We start from the raw sequence: 6,366 nt of genomic DNA, 5'->3' as shown, positions 1-6,366 counted from the left end.
GAAGATGGCCGCGTTGTGATGCTTCCAGATGGCCCAGACAGTCAATGCGACGATGGAGTTGAGGCCTTTACGCATGCAGCCAGGGGAGGTTTCGGCGGCAAGAGACCACCGGACAAAGACGGTCGTCGTGCCGTCCATAGGAGGGGCGGTGAGCCGACACCATGAGAGAATCTCGTGCCAGGTGATCCGGGAGTATATGCAACGGGAGAGTAGGTGGTCTATGGACTTTGTCTCCTAGGAACAAAGGATGCAAGTGGGGTCTTGGGTGAGGCCATGGCGCGCACAGCGCTCCGCTGTCCAGCATCGGCCGAGGGACAGAAGCTAGAGGAAAACCTTGTTGTTGAGAGGGGCCCAACTCTTCCAAAGAAGCTTCCAGCATGGCGGCGAGGTAGATCCATGAAAAAGAGCATGGTAGCAAGACTTGGCCGAGTAGGTGTCGTTCGCCGTCCACCTCCAGGTGATGCGATTGGGCATGGAGGTGAGGGTTATGCCTTGAAGTTTGTGCCAAAGGTTGACGTACTCGAGGACCTCCTAAGGCCCAAGGGTGTCGTGGATGTCGTTGATCCAAGCCCGGTGCTCGTGGCCTTCGCAAACCAACATGCGGCGGCGGCGCCGGCGCGGCACCAGGGGTAGAAGGCCAGGGGCGATATCGGAGATGGCTTGCCTGTCATGCCAGTGGTGGCTCCAGAAATGGCAGGTTCTCCCGTCCCCGAGGTGCCAGGATGTGGAGGCGCGGAAGAAGCGGCAGGTCACATCTTCAGAGGGGAGTATGTATATGGTGAGTTGCGCGTATAAGGGTAGTTGTGTTGCCGCTACACTGAGTTGCCGAAAGATCATGTGTTCTGATCCCTGGCTAAGAATCGACACATGTTCAATCAAAGGTTGTAGTATGATCATATGGTTTGGACAACATCTACACTTTTAAGGTAGAACCAACCTATAAATTACTTTTATAAACTGAAAGTATTAGACTATTCCTGAGTTGGGATGTTGTAATCATAATTTCATTGGAATTTTAGTTCTCTCTGTGTGTGTGTGTGTGTGTGTGTGTAACGCACTGAAGAGTCTATCCAATATATATGCGCCAGCCAGTACCCGTTGTTCATGCTAAAGCATGGGAGTCACACTTAATGCGAGTTATGATGGACCATGAGATCATATCCTAAAAGAAATTTCTGAAATAAATCAAATATAATAAATAGTATAGTTCCATGGGACAACCTTTAAACATGTCTTCCGTGTTGCGCATGTTCACGTCCATATATATGTGTATTGCCACACCCACTCTCACCCACTCAAGTAAGACAAAGCCCAAACACGTACATGCTTAGTTCTACGGATATCAATGACTAGCTCCAAGGATCGAAATTAGAGAAGAAGAAAATAATGCTTTAGGGAATATGAGGCATCAGGAAAGCAATTGAAAAAGGCTTTCTGGGCCTAGCGCCATTCTATCTTCTAGATGTTCACCGACACGAGTATGACATATACTCCACAGAGACTAAATCATGTTGGCCATCAGAAGGAGATCATCCTATAGTGTGTCTCTGGTGCATCTGCAAGAACCGCAATGCAATTAGTTTTAGAGGCACGCAACTCAGCCTATCTAGCTTCCTTGACAAGAGTACGATAGCCATGCATTGGGTGACTGCAGGCACGACCTAGTTGCATTGCCCCCAAATACAGATACGGCTGACGTTTAGCGGTAGTGTTATAACATCGGGTGTGCTCCTCTGTGCGCCTTTACAAACTCTTCTTCTATCAATGAATCGAAAGTTCAAAATGTAAGGTAAACTGCAATCAAGTAATTAAGTGTTTGACAATGCATGACGTGCACACGCTGAAAATACACTTGACGTGCCATTGAGAAGGAAAACACTCGTTTATTCCCAGGTGGAGGTAGGAGTACATGCTGGGAGACTTGAATACAAAAAGTTGAATGAGGAGCCGCTCTTCTTACCCGCACATGCTAGCGTGCATGCTTGGCTGCAGCCTGTTAGAATATAATGTACGTATATACGGTTGGATATAAAACTGTATGTACTTTTTAACTTGCGTACTCTACAACCTTGTAATCTGGTAGTTAGGCCGGCGGCTGATCCTTATCTTGTACTAGCTAACTTGAGGATCAAGCCTAAACCTAACTACCGAATCTTGTAAACCCTAGCCTCTGGCTATATATAACACGTAACGCGTTCCTGCTAGGCATACGCTTCACGCCATCTGTCATGGTATTCAGAGCCTATCTCCTCGAAGCACATCTCCCGTAGCCATGGCCTCCTCAAGCTCCGCTGTCGCCATGCCCGCCCTCATCCCCATTGCCGACCGACTCCATCGCTCCAACTTCCTGGTGTGGCGTGCGCAAGCCATGGCGGCCATCCGTGGTGCGCAGCTCCTCTCCTACCTCAACCCAGAGAGGGAGCAGCCAGCGCAGAAGCTCAACGACAAGGACGGCAAGCCCACGGACGTGCCCAACCCTGCATACGGCATCAACAAGGCTCGAGACTCTCAGGTGCTGAGTTTCATCTTCAACTCCATCTCAGCTCCTGTTATGGTTCACGTTGCACAATGCGACACGCCGGGCGAAGCATGGGCCGCCATTACGGAGATTTTCATCTCCTAAACCTAGGCACATGTCGTCAACACCAGAATCGCCCTCTCCACCACCAAGAAGGGTAACTCGATGATGGCCGAGTACATCGGGTGCATGAAGGCGCTCGGTGATGAGATGGCATCGGTGGGCAAGCCACTCATCGACGACGATATGGTGTCCTACATCATTGCGGGACTCGACTACGACTACATGTCCTTCGTCTCCACGATCTGCGCCCGCACTCAGCAAATCAAGGTGAGCGAGCTCTACTCGCAGCTGATCAGCTTTGAGAGCAGATTGCCAATGTTTGAGGGCAGCGGGCAATCCTCCCACTCCTCTACTAACGCCGTCTCTCGCAGCGGACGTGGTGGATCCAACCGCGGCGGAGGCCGCGGTGGCAACGGCGGTCGCAATGGTGGCGGCCAAGGAAACGGTGGTAGTGGCCGTGGTCGCGGCGGCGGCCACGGAAATGAAGGGGGTCACAATGATCTTCCCGAGGTCGTCTGCCAAATCTGCACCAAGCCCAACCAGACAGCCATGGAGTGCTATCATCGTTTTGACATCTCCTTCAACAAGGAGAAAAGTGCAGCAGCTGTCAACACCAACTCCTCCTATGGGGTGGACACGAACTGGTATGTGGACTCAGGCGCAACAGACCACATCACCAGCGAGCTCGACAAACTCACCGTCCGGGACAAGTACAATGGATACGATCAAGTGAACGTGCCAAACGGCGCAGGTATGAAGATTTCCCATATAGGTCATGCATATGTTCGTACCCCTACTCATAATCTACATCTTAAAAATATCTTGCATGTGCCCAAAGCCACCAAAAACTTGATCTCTGCTCATCGCTTATCCTATGACAATCATGTGTTTCTTGAAACCCATCCTCATTTTTTCTATGTCAAGGACAAGGCAACGAGGAAAACCCTCCTCCACGGCAAGTGTAGAAACGGGCTCTACCCCCTATCATCAGCTCCCATAAGCTTGGGAAGACATGCACTTGGCGCTACCAAGATCTCTCCGTCACGGTGGCATAATCGGTTAGGACATCCATCATTGGCAATAGTTCAACATGTTCTTAGACACAATAAAATTTCCTTTTCTAGCAATGAGTTGAATAAAGAGGCAGTGTGTGATGCTTGCCAACAAGGCAAGAGCCATCAACTTCCCTATCCAAATTCTAGTAGTATTTCAAATGCTCCTTTAGAGCTAGTTTTCTATGATGTATGGGGGCCTGCCTGAGATTCAATTAATAAGAAAAACTATTATGTGAGTTTCATCGATGATTTCAGTAAATTCACATGGATATATATCCTCAAGCATAGATCAGAAGTTTTCAAGGTGTTTCATGAGTTTCAAGCACTAGTTGAGCGACTCTTTGATCGTAAGATTATCACCATGCAAACAGATTGGGGTGGCGACTATGAGCGCCTCAACTCCTTATTTCATCAAGTAGGGATTACACATCACGTGTCATGCCCGCATGCCCATCAACAGAATGGGTCAGCCGAGAGAAAACACAGGCACATTGTAGATGTGGGTCTCTCTCTTTTAGCTCATGCTTCCATGCCCTTAAAGTTTTGGGATGAAGCTTTTCTAGCTGCTACTTACCTTATCAATTGCACTCCTAGCAAAGTAATCAATCTTGACACTCCCTTAGAAAAGCTGTTCCAAGAAAAACCCAACTACCATGCCCTACGCACCTTTGGTTGTGCATGTTGGCCGAATCTTAGACCTTTCCATTCTAAGAAGCTAGAATTTCGTTAAAAACAATGTGTTTTTCTTGGCTATAGCAATCTCCACAAAGGGTTTAAGTGTCTTGATGTCAAAGAAGGACGTGTTTATATTTCTCAAGACATTATCTTTGATGAAACAGTGTTTCCCTTTGCCTCGCTCAATCCAAATGCCGGCGTTCCTCTCCGATCTGAAGTGCTTCTTCTCTCTGAAACTGATCCATCCGAACCTCTTGATCACGGGGACGAACAGATAGCTGATCCTTCGGTTAATCTTCATAAAAATCGTGCTGAAAATCTTGTTGTAAATTTTGGTGGAAACCCTGTTGTATACCATGATTTTATGCAGCAGCAGACAGTAGCGGAACACGAAACTGCCTTGGGTGCTGCGCCAAATCCTGCTGGTGGTGATCCCGGGGAAGATTCTCCCTCGCCTGTCGTGCCGGACAGCGGGATTCGCAACGCATCAGCCTCGGGAGGGGGCGACCTAGGCTCGCCGTGACACGCGTCTCCTCGCGGGCCCGCAGGCACGGGTGCTGCAGCGCACTCCGGATCAGGTGGACCCGGGGACAGCGAGGCGCCGCTCTCCAGCCGCCAAGTGGTGCGGTCTCCTCCGCACGGTCGAACTGGCCAATCGGGTGCGTCGCAGGTGGGTGACAGCATCCACCTCGGAACCGGCGCGGATCGACTAGGCGCGGCCCACGCTGGCGACAGGGTCCATCTCGGATCTTGTGCGGCTGGTTCAGGCGCAGACGCAGCAGCTGGATCCTCTGTGCAACAATCTTCTGTGGAAATCCCTGTGTCTACGCCAAGAACAAGATCCCAGCATGGTATCTCAAAACCAAAAGTACGTACGGATGGTACGGTCAGGTATGACAAGGGATGTTTTGTTGGTCTTGCTGTCACAGGAGAGCCGAACACTTTGGTAGAGGCCTTAGAAAACAAGAATTGGAAGAATGCAATGAATGAGGAATATAATGCTCTTATGAAAAATAGAACATGGCATCTAGTTCCTCAAGCAAAAGGAAGAAATTTAATTGACTGTAAATGGGTCTACAGAATTAAAATAAAGGCAAAGGGAGAAATAGATAGATACAAGGCTAGACTAGTTGCAAAGGGTTTTAAGCAAAGATATGGTATAGATTATGAAGATACCTTTAGCCCAGTTGTGAAAGCAGCTACTGTCAGACTTGTTATCTCTATTGCAGTGTCAAACAATTGGAGTCTTCACCAATTGGATGTGCAGAATGTGTTCCTTCATGGCGTTCTAGAGGAGGAAGTGCACGAAAGATATCCTGATGACAGAAGATCAACGGCAGGGTTTGCTGTTTTCTTTGGACCAAATCTCATATCCTGGAGTGCACGAAAGCAAGCTACTGTATCAAGATCTAGCACAGAAGCGGAGTACAAAGCCATGGCAAATGCTACGGCTGAACTAATATGGGTTCAAACCTTGCTTCATGAACTTCGTGTGAATCACTCCCCTACTGCTCATTTGTGGTGTGATAATATTGGTGCCACGTATTTATCAGCAAATCCAGTGTTCCATGCAAGAACAAAACACACTGAGGTTGACTACCATTTTGTGCGAGAAAGAGTAGCCAAGAAGTTGCTTGATATTCGGTTCATCCCCACCAATGATCAAGTTGCAGATGGCTTCACTAAAGCCTTATTATGGCGCAAGTTAGAAAAATTCTAGAGCAATCTCAACTTGGTGAAGTTATGATTGAGGGGGTGTGTCTTAATATAATGTACGTATATACGGTTGGATATAAAACCGTATGTACTCTTTAACTTGCATACTCTACAACCTTGTAATCTGGTAGTTAGGCCGGCGGCTAATTGATGTCTACTACTCAACCTTCTTCTTGTAGACGTTGTTGGGCCTCCAAGTGCAGAGGTTTGTAGGACAGTAGCAAATTTCCCTCAAGTGGATGACCTAAGGTTTATCAATCCGTGGGAGGTGTAGGATGAAGATGGTCTCTCTCAAACAACCCTGCAACCAAATAACAAAGAGTCTCTTGTGTCCCCAAC

At 48.4% G+C, this 6,366-nt stretch overlaps 1 non-coding gene across 1 annotated transcript; it reads left to right on the top strand.

Moving 5' to 3' along the window:
* The first annotated feature begins 2,746 nt into the window (after positions 1-2,746).
* Positions 2,747-2,885, top strand: LOC120962207 (small nucleolar RNA Z247). Its single transcript, XR_005753050.1, has one exon. It is a non-coding gene; the product is annotated as a small nucleolar RNA Z247 (small nucleolar RNA).
* The last annotated feature ends 3,481 nt before the right edge of the window (positions 2,886-6,366 follow it).

This window comes from Aegilops tauschii, chromosome 3, assembly GCF_002575655.3.
Source record: "Aegilops tauschii subsp. strangulata cultivar AL8/78 chromosome 3, Aet v6.0, whole genome shotgun sequence".
NCBI lineage: Eukaryota > Viridiplantae > Streptophyta > Magnoliopsida > Poales > Poaceae > Aegilops > Aegilops tauschii.
This window is presented reverse-complemented; position numbering and strand designations above follow the sequence as displayed.